The sequence below is a fragment of the Talpa occidentalis genome, unplaced genomic scaffold, assembly GCF_014898055.3.
Source record: "Talpa occidentalis isolate TD23 unplaced genomic scaffold, MPIMG_talOcc4v2.1 talOcc4.18, whole genome shotgun sequence".
Lineage (NCBI taxonomy): Eukaryota > Metazoa > Chordata > Mammalia > Eulipotyphla > Talpidae > Talpa > Talpa occidentalis.
The window spans coordinates 17,899,774-17,911,762 of record NW_023601851.1 but is presented as its reverse complement, the minus strand read 5'-3'; the positions used below and the strand labels follow the sequence as shown (position 1 = coordinate 17,911,762).

The 11,989-nt window shown below is 40.7% G+C and overlaps 1 pseudogene; it reads left to right on the top strand.

Annotated features, from left to right (window-relative positions):
* The first annotated feature begins 11,654 nt into the window (after positions 1–11,654).
* LOC129146210 (class I histocompatibility antigen, Gogo-OKO alpha chain-like) overlaps positions 11,655–11,989 on the top strand; it is a 43,874-nt pseudogene continuing 43,539 nt past the window's right edge.

Here is an 11,989-nt window from a genome sequence, read left to right as displayed (position 1 = left end):
CGCCATTCCCGCGCACTGATCTGGGCTATAGCCCGCGTCCTGGAACTGAGGGCTTGAACTGAGACCCGGCGGAGGCCCTCCCTGAGTGAGCAGGAACAAGGCGCCCAGCAGGGGAGCGGATTCAAAAGGCGCCATTCCGCGCGCCACTGATCTGGGCTACAGCCCGCGTCCTGGAACTGAGGGCTTTGGAACTGAGACCCGGGGCACGAAATTAGGGGTGTGTTCCCCACACGGTGGGGCACAAGGCAGACACAGCACCCAAAGCCGTTGAGTGTACCCTACCATCCCCGCCTCTGCTCCCTGTCCCACGGGGTGGAAAATCAGCTCCCCAAGGGCCTAGGAGAGATCTCTGGTGCCACCTAGCGACTTGACCCCAGCACAGGCTACTAAGATCTAGTGGCCAGCTGGGGAGTTAGCCCACACGGGCCCCTTCTGAACAAGTAGTCTGAGCCCACAGGGAGAGCGAGCACCCACAGCCGGGGCAGACCAGGCGCGCAGAATAGTGTGCCTGGACCAGAAGCGCAGAGGTTGTCCCACATCACCATTTTAGGAACAGGGACATTTCTCTCAGTAAAGACTACCTGCAGAAGGCTTCCTCAGGAGCCAGAGTGAGCGGGGGAAGCGCCACGCCAGACCCCCTCTGGCCTGCAGTACAAGCCCAGAGGGAGCAGGAACCCACCGCCGGGGCAGACCAGGCGCACAGGGGAGTTGTCCCCACATCGGATTTAAACAGGACCTTTCTCCAGTAAAGCTGCTTGAAACTGACAGATGACTCCTGGAAGAACCAGAGGGGAACAGAGAAGCCCACCCAAGATGCCGGCAAGTCCAACAACACAGTGTCCCAACGCATACGGCAAATAGAAAACAGACAGTAGGGAGGAGAAGAACCACACGCAACCTAGCAACTCTCCAGAGAAAAAGCACACCACAAAAAGAAAGCCACCCCCAGATTTGCAACGACAATAACTTGGAAGAATTTCTGAGCCTTCCAGAAAGAGAATTTAAAATTGCCGTGATTAAAAAACTGACAGAAGTCATAAAGAAAACAATGATAAGGGAAAAATAATCAACGATCAGAAGAATGCAATTGAGTCCCTAGAGAGGGAAAACAATGGTCAGAAGAAAGAAATTGAGTCCCTAAAGAGGGAAGTAAAAGAAATGCAGGAGATCAAAGAATTAATGGAAGAACTAAAGAATTCTGGAAAAGCAATGAAAGCAGAATAGATGAAATGGAAGAACGAATAAGTAATCTTGAAGACACAGAAATAAAAAGAACCAAAACAGAGAAGGAAAGAGAAGTACGAAGGAAAAAGAACGAAGAAAGACTTCGGGAACTATCGGACTCCATGAGGAAAGGAAATATAAGAGTTATAGGAATACCAGAAGGAGAGGAGAGAGATGTAGGAACAGAAAAATATTCAAAGAGATAATTGAAGAGAACTTCCCAAATGTGAAGAAGGAGCTGAAAATATTTATACAAGAAGCAAGAAGAACACCAAACTTCCACGACGAAAGGAAAAATACAGCAAGACACATAATAGTAAAGCTCCAAGAATCCAGACAAGGAAAAAATAATGAAGCTGGCAAGAGGGAAGAAACAGATAACATTCAAAGGAAAACCAATCAGGCTGACATCAGACTTCTCCGAAGAAACACTACGGGCAAGAAGAGAGTGGAGGGACATAGTCAACAGACTCCAAGAAAACAGATGCCAACCAAGAATACTCTATCCCGCAAAGCTCTCCTTCCTCTTTGAAGAAAGAATATGGACCTTCCCAGACAAACAGAAACTCCGGAATTTCATTGCAACTAAACCCCCACTCCAAAAAATACTACAAGGAGTTCTAAAGCCAGAACCTCAGAGCGACGAATAAACAATGAAAGAAGGCCAAAAAAAAAAAAAAAAGTTATTAAAAGAATAAATAAATAAAATCAAAGGAAAGACAAACACAATGGCAAATACAGATGTTAACATATCAATATAACTCTAAATGTAAATGGACTAAACTCTTCAATAAAAAGACACAGAGTTGCAGCCTGGATTAAGAAACAAAACCCAACCTTTTGCTGTCTCCAGAAACACATTTAGCTACAAAAGATAAAAATAGGCTCAAAGTCAAAGGATGGAAAACAATCCTACAAGCAAATGGGCCAAAAAAGAAAGCAGGAACAGCTATACTTATATCAGATAAAACAGACTTCAAAACTCAAAAAAATAAAAAGAGACCCCAATGGTCATTACATTATGATCAAGGGGACAATACTTCAAGAAGAAATAACACTCATTAACATATACTCACCAAACGAAGGAGCACCAAATATATCAGACAACTGTGTCCTCTCTGAAAACAGACATCAGAGAAACAACATACGTAAGTGGGAGACTTCAACACACCACTATCAACAATGGATAGATCAACAAGACAAAAAAATAAGAAAGAAACCAAAGCTCTAAATAAAGACCTAGAGCAATTGGCTTAACAGACATCTATAGAACACTAAACCCCAAAAAAACGGAGTACACATTTTTCTCAAGCGCACACGGATCATTCTCCAGGATCGATCACATACTGGGGCACAAGACAAACATCAACAGATACACCAAGATTGAAATCATATCAACCATCTTTTCTGACCATGAAGGCATCAAACTAGAAATAAACCATAAAAAGAAGGCAAGGAACTTTCCTACCTCATGGAGATTAAAAACCACACTACTGGAAGACCATTGGACTAATGAGGAGATCAAAGAAGAAATTAAAAATTTTTTTGAATTGAACGACAAGGAGGACACCAATATCCTAAATGTATGGGATGCAGCAAAAGCAGTAATAAGAGGAAAATATATAGCAATAGAAGCTCACATCAAGAAACAAGAAAGAACACAAAGAAACAACCTAATCTCGAAGCTCAAAGATCTAGAAAAAGAACAACAAGAAAACCCCAAAACCAGTAGAAGAAAAGAAAATAATAAAAACCAAAGCAGAAATAAATGAAATTGAAACTAAAAAAACAATCCAAAAGATCAATGAAACCAAGAGCTGGTTCTTTGAAAAAATCAATAAAATAGACAAACCCCTAGCCAGGCTCACAAAGGAAAAAAGGAGAAAGCACAAATAAACAGGATCATCAATGAAAGAGGAGAAATCACAACGGACACAGCAGAAATCAAAAGAATAATCAGTAACTACTATGAACAGTTATATGAAACAAGTTTAACAATCTAGAGGAGATGGACAAATTCCTACAACTCTACAATCACCCAAAGCTAGATAAAGAAGAAATAGAACACCTAAACAGACCAATTACAATTAGCGAAATTGAAATGGTAATCAAAAACCTCCCCAAAAACAAAAGCCCAGGACCTGATGGATTTACAAATGAATTCTACCAAACATTCAGAGACGAATTATGCCTATCCTTCACAAACTCTTCCAAAAAATTGAGAAGGAAGGGACAATACCAAACACGTTCTATGAAGCCAACATTACACTAATACCAAAACCGAACAAGGACAACACAAAAAAGGAAAACTACAGGCCAATCTCCCTAATGAACACTGATGCAAAAATCCTCAATAAAATTTTAGCTATCAGAATCCAACAATGTATCCATAAGATAATTCACACGACCAAGTTGGATTCATTCCAGGAGCACAAGGATGGTTAACATCCGAAAATCAATCAACGTTATCCAACACATCAACAAAAAGAAATATAAAAACCATATGATAATATCAATAGATGCTGAGAAAGCTTTCGACAAAGTGCAACACCCATTCATGATAAAAGCCCTTGAAGTTCTTGGGATACAAGGAACATACCTCAACATCATAAAGGCCATCTATGACAAGCCAACAGCCAGTATCATTCTCAATGGTGAAAAGCTGAAAGCAATTCCATTAAGATCTGGAACAAGACAAGGATGTCCACTCTCACCATTGCTTTTCAATATAATACTGGAAGTCCTAGCCAGGGCAATAAGACAAGAGAAAGACATCCAAGGAATCCAAATAGGAAAAGAAGAAGTCAAACTATCACTATTTGCAGACGATATGATATTATACATAGAGAACCCCAAAACTCCACAGAAAAGCTAATTCAACTCATCAATCAGTTCAGTAAAGTGGCAGGATACAAAATCAACACGCAAAAGTCAGTAAGCCTTCCTATACACAAACAATAAATCTGAAGAAGAAGAAATCGAAAAGACCATCCCTTTTGTTATTGAAACAAAAAAAATCAAATATTTGGGAATAAATCTAACAAAAGAGGTAAAGGACCTATACAAAGAAAACTATAAAACACTGTTAAAAGAAATAGAAGAAGACACAAAGAAATGGAGAGACATCCCCTGCTCATGGATTGGAAGAATAAACATTATTAAAATGGCCATCCTTCCAAAAGCAATATACAGATTCAATGCTATTCCAATCAAAATTTCAATGGCATTCTTCAAAGAAATAGAAAAATTATTGATGAAATTCATATGGAATCACAAAAAACCCCGAATAGCCAAAGCTCTCCTGAAAAAAAAAGAAGGGAATGGAGGCATCAGACTCCCAGACTTCAAACTATACTACAAAGCCATAATCATCAAAACTGCATGGTATTGGAACAAGAACAGACATACAGACCAATGGAATCGAATAGAAAATCCAGAAATGAACCCACAGATTTATGGTCAACTAATCTTTGACAAAGGAGCAAAGACTATGCATTGGAGCAAAGAAAGTTTGTTCAATAAATGGTGCTGGGAAAACTGGGTCGCTACATGCAAAAGAATGAAGCTTGACCACCACCTCACACCATACACAAAAATCAACTCAAAATGGATTAAAGAACTAGACATAAGACCTGAAACCATAAAATATATAGAAGGAAATATAGGCGAAACACTACGTGATTTGCACATCAAAGACATCTTTACAGACACATCACCCAAAGCAGTGATAGTGAAGGCAAAGATAAACAGCTGGGACTATATCAAATTAAAGAGCTTTTGCACAGCAAAAGAGACAATAACAAAAACAAAGAGAAACCCCACCAACTGGGAGAACATTTTTGCACCCAACACTAATGATAAAGGACTGATCACAAAAATCTGCAAAGAGCTGATGAGACTCAACAACAACAAAGAAAATAATCCAGTCAAAAAATGGGCAGAAGAGCTTAAAAGAAACTTCTCTGAAGAGGAAATGCAAATGGCCAACAGGCATATGAAAAAATGTTCAACATCACTTGTCATCAGGGAAATGCAAATCAAAACTACCATGAGATACCATCTTACACCAGTGAGAATGGCACATATTAAAAAAACTAGCAACAACAAATGTTGGCGAGGGTGTGGAGAAAAAGGAACTCTTCTGCACTGTTGGTGGGAGTGCAAACTGGTCCAACCACTGTGGAAAGCTGTGTGGAGATTTCTGGACCTACTAAACATAGAGCTTCCATATGACCCAGCAATTCCACTCCTAGGTATTTACCCAAAGGACACAGAAACATCAATTCCAAAGAACACCTGCACCCCTATGTTTATAGCAGCACTGTTTACAATAGCTAAGCTTTGGAAACAACCCAAATGCCCAAAAATAGATGACTGGATCAAGAAGATGTGGTACATATATACCATGGAATATTACTCAGCATTCAAAAAAGATAAACACATGCAATTTGCTGCAACATGGATGGCGCTGGAAGGGATCATGCTCAGCGAAATAAGCCAAAAAGAAAAAGAAAAATACCGGATGGTCTCACTCATAGCAGGAATCTAGAAAACTTAAATAATGGACCAGGAAAATGAAAAACTATAAGAAAGTGAAAATCAAAATCAACAAAAAACTATGAACCAGAGACAATTTTAGGGGGGCGGGGCGGGAGGGGAGGGATTGGGGTCAGAATGGGGGGCGGCAATTGTATGGGGAATATAACAATAAAATTTAAAAAAAAAAAAAAAATAAAAAAAAAAAATAAAAGTATAGGGGAAAAAGCAAAAAAAAAAAATAAATAAATAAATAAATCACCTATATATAAAAAAAAAAAAAAAAAACAAACAAACAAAAATAAACTACAATATATGGTGAATAAAGTTTGAAATATTTATTCCTTGACGAGAGACAAATCTGTCAATCCTTGTTCTCCAGTCATGATTTGTAAACATTCAAGCGCAGCTTCTCTGGCATAGGGAGGGTGAAGAAAGATATCTGAGCCTGTGTCCTTCCCTTATCAGGTCTCTGAATCTACAGAAAATAAGGGAACTTTTTAGAGTTTGAAAATCAATGAATTTATCTTTTATTGTCCAACCAATATTAGCATGCTAATGCTGTTGATAACATTTATATCAGAAATATTAATAATTCATGGGTTGAATTATTATTCAATAATAATAATTCAGGGATCAGTGATATAAGCGATGATTGGATAGTTCGTTAAGTTGAACAAACATTATTAAGCACTCTTTGTGGTGGAACCATAGCTGAGGGATGTGTGAGGTATGGGGGTGTAAGAGTGCAGCAGAGATGGAGTAGAGAACAGAAAAGGAGGATTTATTGAAATACCCTGCAAGGGAACAGGGGACAAGAGGGAGCTATACAGCTGTGTGTGAAGGATTTGAGACTTTTACACTAGGGTTACATAGGGTTTCTTACTTGGGGAGCCAGTTTGCACGGGTTATCAGCTGGGATGTCTGCTCTTGGGTGCAGACCTTTGACACAGACACATGTGCAGGCCCTGCCTCTGCATTCCTGGAATTGGGCTGGTTTATCTGCCATGGTGGTCAGACTAGTGGCCCAGTTCCCGTGGCAGCCTAATTGATGCCCTTCTCTGCTCAAGTCTCTCAAACATGACTATGGGGTAAGAGTGAGAGCTTAGTTTTTAAAACTATGAAATGATACCCTGACACCCGTGTTGGGCCAGATGTATACTGCAGGAGTGACAACATGATCCTTTCTCTGGAAATCACAGTATTTTCTTTCCTTTTTCCAGAATTTATATTATTTTTGCTTATTTGATGGGCACATGTTTTAATATTTGGTATTTAAACATGGTTTTGACAGGGAATGAGCAATAAAAAAATAAAGCAACCCAATTCAACCCCCTTTTGCTCTTTTGATTGTACCATAACTTACAACCTAATTGTCAGAAATTCTCTCTTAAGAAAATGTAGAATTGCTTCCGCGTTTAGCCTTTGGGGAATTGGGGTTCCCTTTTTGGTAATTTACTTGACACTGATTGATGTAAGAGTGTTAAGTCATAAAGTGCATGCTTTGAATTGTTTCTGTCAGTAGAGACTTCTGAGTTTAACAGATGCAGACAGGTGAAGACCAGGAAGAGGGAATGTAAATCGCATATAGGAAAGCATCCACTGTGGTAGGAAAACAGAAACCAAATGGTATCTGGTGGGGTAGCTTTAAATAAGGTTAAAATTAAATCTCACCCATTGCCCAGCAGGAAGGTTTGGGAGGCTTGAACACAGAGAGAATTAATAACGCTGCTCTGGGTCCCAAACCATAAGATGGATCCCTTTGACCAGGAATGTGGAGGCAAGGCCAGGACACATTCTGGATCAAAGATCAACCCCCCAGAATCAGACACCCCTGCACTAACCAGCCCAAAACTCACTCCCCAAAGAAAAACTGACAAAACCAGATATAAAAGGGAGCCCCAAATCTGTCTTCACTTGTAGATCTTTCCTGTCTCCCCAGCTGCTTCTCTTAGCAGTGTATTTGAACAAATGTGCCTTTTCTGTTCTCCAGTCTACCTCTGGTGAAGTTTTTCACCCCTGCACCTCTGGCCTGTCAAGGTATCGTTAAGAATTTGAAAACCAAGCCCCCACTCCTTGGCCAGCAGGCAAGTTTGTTAGGCTGGAATGATAAAGGGAGTAGGGATGGAACTGCCATGGAAACATGGACCTTAAGCTGGTGAGGCCCAGAACTGATGATCCTCTATGCTGATTCAGATCATCAGTCAGGACACACCCAAGACTAGTCACCCTAACCAGTCAACGGTGTCTAGAGTATACAGAGAGACTTGGGACCCAAACTCTGAGCAGTACACCCTTCCGCTTTCGCCCTCTAATTCTTTTAGCAGTGTATTTCAATAAATTCACCTGGCCTTTCCCATCTGTCTCTGGTGAATTCTTTCACCCCTGCAACAGGGTCTCCACCTTGATTCTTCCCCACAACATTATATATCAATAAAACTTTGTTATATATTAGAGTGGTGTGATTTCTTATAAAAGAAGATGGAATCTAACTTCTTCAACTACACCAATCTTCTATCTACCCAAACCTCTACTCTTTGTTCTCTGAATTCAGCAAATAAAAACAAAACTTAAAAAAAAAAAGCATGGGCTTCCCCTGGTGGCGCAGAGGTTGAGTGCAAGGCTGCGAAGCTGCCCGCAGCCTCTGCAGCGCAGGTTTGATCCCTGACCACCAGCGAGGGTCTCACATGGCGCCACAGAACTCTCCTGTTGTGCCCACTGCTCCCCTCAGCAGTGTATTTCATCATTCTGCCTATTTTGTTCTCTGCTCAGGCTCTGGTGAATTCTCTCACCCTCCCGCACTTCTGACTGTACCCAGGGCTTGTATAAATAAATAAATAATTAATTAAAAAAAAAGCAAATAGCAATTACATCTACGAAGATGCTCAGGATAGAAAGTTTGGCAGCATCTTTAATTTCTGTCTTTCATTCACTTTCTATATCCATCCAAATCAGCCCTATTAGCTAACATCCTAAGCAAAGTACCATTCTGACCCACACCTCTCTCTTTGTCTACTACAAGTTTCTCAGTTGTTTTCCCTGTTGCATTCTTGTTCTCCTACAATCCAGTTTCCCCAATGCAAAGAGATTTTTCTCAAACACAAATTATTCAATTCACTCCACTCACCATCATCTCTCCATTTTCACAATTAGCATGAAGTTCAGGCCATCACCCTGAATTAGGAAGTTCTGAGTGACTAGATTCTGTGAATATCTTTGACCTTGTCTCACAATTCCTTCTCCTTTGTCCACATGAAACGCTGACCTCCTTTTTCTTACTGCAGGGTGATTCAGTCATTTCTGCCTGTCCGTGCTCCCCTCTGCAATTGTGCTTTCTCCCAAAATTTCCTGTGTGCATCCTGGTCTGTAAATAGAGTTCATATTGCCATTTATTTAAGTCTTATAATTTCCATTAAAGAATAATGTTTTCATAGCTTTACAGATGCATACATTTTATTAAAAATATCCTGAAGGGTTTCATATTTTGATGTTATCCTATATGTTATTGAAAATTCAATGGGTTTGTTTTGATCCTTTGTACAGACCCTATCACCATTTGTTATTTCTCTGTTGGATATTTTAAAACTTATTTATATTGCTTTCATTCCCTGCCACTGAAAAGTCAGTTTTATCACAACAGTCTCTCTATATCTTGATCAGTAGAACACTATCAAGTCTACAAAAGTACAGTGTAGTTTCTCAATAATTAGTCATTGTTTCTTTTATATATATATATTTTTTTTTTTCTAGAGGCATGTCTTATTTATTTATTTATTATTTGTTTGTTTGTTTGGTTTATACATGCACTGGGTACAGTCAGAAGTGTGGGAGGGTGAGAGAATTCACCAGAGCCAGAGCGGGGAGCAGAGCAGGCAGAAGGACCGAAGTACACTGCTGAGGGGAGCAGCGGGCGGCAGGAGAGGTCTGCCGCCATGTGGGACCCTCCTCTGGTGGCCGGGGAGCAGCCGGGGATCGAACCGGCTGCAGAGGCTGCAGGCAGCTTCGCAACCCAGCGCTCAACCGCTGCGCAACCGGGGAGGCCCATTGTTTCTTTTGAGTGAATGTCATATATAGGTAACCTTGGAAAAAGTAATTAACCTCTCTAAATCTCGTTCCTCAGATATTAATATATTTGTAAGTGCACATATAGATATATGTAATATACATAGAATTAAAACAATGATACTTATAATTCCTGATATTTATCACTATTAAATCACTTTATTTTGGCTAAAGTGTTAAAAGCAACCTAAAAAACAAAGTATTCTGAATTTCCTAACATTTTTGTTTAGTTTTTAAGCACATTGGTATTGTTATGACCTATTGGATTTGTTAGTATATTCCTTCTCAAAGGAACTATTGTGTATATAGTATTATTATTTAATGTTATTTTTCTACTAAACTAGACTCCATGACACAATTAAAACCCCAAAAAAGAAAGACAGGCTGAAAAAGAATCCTGAAATTACCTCTTGAAAATTTTAGAATTTAAACCTTAGTAGTTCACTCCAACAGTAGTAACTGTGACTCCTTTTTTTTTATTTTTTTAAAAGATTTATTTTATTTATACGAGCACGGGGTGCAGGGCAGATGCGAAGGAGGGTGAGAGGATTCCCCAGAGACAGAGCCAGGAACAGAACAGGCAGACTGACTGAAATCCACTGCTGAGGGGAGCAGCGGGCATGGCAGGAGAGGTCTGCGCGCCACGTGGGCCCCTCGCGGGCGCGGCAGAGGCTGTGGACAGCTCCCCAGCGCGCGCCCAACCGCCTGCGCCCCCTGTTTGCTGTTCTCTCCACAGTGTGAGCACGACAGTAAAGCATCTGCACAAGGCAGGGCCAGTATCTGCACAAGCCAAAACCCAGGACGGGATTGCTCAGCACAAATGAAAGGGCCTCTCGGGCATTCCAAGGGTTGCCGTTAAGCGGCAGCTTTTTCGTTAAGGCTGAGAAACCGCTGGGGGTTCCCTCTGCCAATGGCTGTGGCCTCTGGCTCTGATGCCACAAAGAGCCATTGTGACGGCACCGGCACCGCCTACATCAGGCCGCCCGGACTGCGCCTGTGTCCTCAGGAGCCGGGACACTTTGGACAGTGACCTGTGCACTCCGGACGCGGACACAGAGAGAGAGATTGTGTTTTGTGGTATCTGGTTTTCTTTTGCTTTATTTATTGGTTTATTTATTTAATTATTTGTTTAGGCTATTTATTTTAGTTATTTTATTTTTCTTTCTTTGTTTTTTCCTTGTTTTTTTTTTTAAATTTGCTTATAGTTTTTTCTACTTTTTCTTTTTCCTTTTATTTCCTTGATTTTTATTTTCCTTTATTGTTTTGTTACTGGCTTTTTTTCTTTATTCTTTTATGTCAGTTTTTAGTTTTTTGATTTTATTTTTTGAGTGATCTCTCCCATTTTCCCTTTTGTTCTTTCTTCGTTGTTTGTTCTTACTTCCCCTTTGTCGTTTCTCTGGGTTTTTATTTTGTTTTGTTTGTTTGTTTCAGGTTTTAGTTTCTAATTGTTGTTTGTTCTGTTATTTGTTCTATTGGGCTTTGTTGTTCTGTTTTAATCTTAAATTTAGTGGTTAGTTTTAAATTAGTTTGGTTTTAATCACATTTTTACATTTACATCTCATTTGTCATTTTTTCTTTGTGTAGTTTCATTCATTTGTAGTGTAGTTAGTATTGCTAGTAAGCTGAGTGTGGTTAGTATTGTTGGTGGAGTTATGTTAGCATTGTTAGTATTTAGTGAGGTTAGTGAATACTTTCTGAGTACTATTAATACAAGATTAATAGTACATCTGTTAATATCGTAGGAGAATCAGCTGTCAGTGGAGGTAGCACAAGGGCTGGGAGCACAGTCAGGGCTGGTGAGGGTAGTCAGCGTAGTCAAGTGCATAGGCGCTATGTACCAGGGACGTCAAGGGAAAAGCTCCCTGGCGCTGCAGGAGCTGGGACAGGGCTCCCACGCCAAGGTGACGTTGGCGGTGCACGTGCTCATGGGCACGAAGGTGCTCATCAGGGAAGTCCGCAAGTCCAAGTTCTCCGACCTCCGCCTCCTGGCCCGCGAGATGGGGTGCATGAAGGCCCTTCACCACCCTAACATCGTGGAGCTATTCCAGGTGGTGGACACCGGGCCGGAGCTGCAGCTCGTCATGGAGTACGTGCAGGGGGAGGAACTGCAAGACTTCCTGAGCAGGCATGGGCGCCTGGACGAGAGCGAGGCCCGCCCGCTCTTTAA